General features: G+C 44.0%; 1 long non-coding RNA gene across 1 annotated transcript in view; it reads left to right on the forward strand.

Annotated features, from left to right (window-relative positions):
* The window catches only part of LOC125611944, a 4550-nt gene extending 3529 nt beyond the window's left edge, over positions 1-1021 (forward strand). The window contains exon 2 of the long non-coding RNA XR_007342196.1: positions 379-1021. This is a non-coding gene — a long non-coding RNA (uncharacterized LOC125611944). The remainder of the gene's footprint in view (positions 1-378) is intronic.
* Positions 1022-1319: the final 298 nt, after the last annotated feature.

A 1319-nucleotide genomic window follows, 5' to 3' on the forward strand; every position in this document is an offset into this window, starting at 1 on the left:
GGAGGGGGGTGGGGGAAGAGATCTCTGGGTGAATTGGCACACACAAACCTGTAATCCAGAGACTAGGGAAGCTGAGGTGGGAGGATCTCAAGCTTGAGTTGTGCCTGGACAATTTAGTGTGGCCCTGTCACAAAATAAAAAATAAAAAAAGATTGGGGATATAGCTCAGGTGCAAAATGCTCCTGGATGATATGATAGACATGCTCTTTCACATATGGAAGGAGATTGTACATCATTTTACCTGATTTTCTGGCTCTTCCTTTGTATCTCTCCCCATCATCACATTTCATATTGAAAATCTGCACATATGTGGTGACAAAATGAACCAGAGGACAAAGCTCAGAGATGAGTATGGACTTTTCTATGCTCTGCCCAAAGGTCTTTCAGGCTGAAGGCCTCTCCACAGAGCTGGCAGCTGAAGTGCTTCTCACCCTATGATTTTCTGGTGGCCCGGGAGACTGAACAACACCTCAAAGTTTGGTTCCATTGGAAGCACTCAAAGGACCTGGTCCCTATGTACACTGTTTGACAAGTGGCTAGCTGACTGTGGCAGCTCAGCACCTTCCTGCAAAATGCCACAGATAGACCCATGATCTTTAGCCTGGTACGGTACTTGTAATTCTCCATGGGGACTTGCCGCCATTTGTAGGAGTTTCCACACACCTTGACATGGAGAGCCACAGGCTTGTCCATTTTCCTCCCCAAAGCAGCTCTGTGAAGGTACATGTTAGCTGTGGTCTGAAGGAAGATCTTCCTGAAGCCAGCCATATTCTGGGATCTTCCCCACAGGAGGACTTCTTAGGAGACTAGGCCAGCCAATCACAGCACCTCTTCTCATCAACAGGCTTTCTTGCAAGAATAAGGAAGATGTGAGATGCTGAACTGGCTACTTGCTGTTTTATTTCTCAAACTACCGAACATTTATCTACTGTAATTTGGCCATGAGTATTCCTCTGGGTAATGACAAATGTGCTTTTTCATTGGCTTTTTCTAGATTAAATCTTTGCTATTTGCCAAGTAACTGGGTGTGTCAGTGTCCGCATTCTTTTCTTACTTTCTGATCTGTTTCTTGTGTTGGGAGGGAGTAGCCATACTGACAGCTGCTTCTGACCACAGTTCCAGGTTTTGCTATTACAGTTTTTTAAAATTATTTCTCAACTCTTCCCTCCTCTTTTTTTTTGGGGGAGTGTGGTTTAAAGTAGCATGTTATTACTTCTTGTCTCCTGACTTTAATGATATCCAAGTCCAAGACAAAGGAAAGATTCAGAATACATCCTACTTCTAAAGGGAATGCAAATGCTGGAATTAAGAGGATCACC

This window comes from Marmota marmota, unplaced genomic scaffold (assembly GCF_001458135.2).
Source record: "Marmota marmota marmota unplaced genomic scaffold, marMar, whole genome shotgun sequence".
NCBI lineage: Eukaryota > Metazoa > Chordata > Mammalia > Rodentia > Sciuridae > Marmota > Marmota marmota.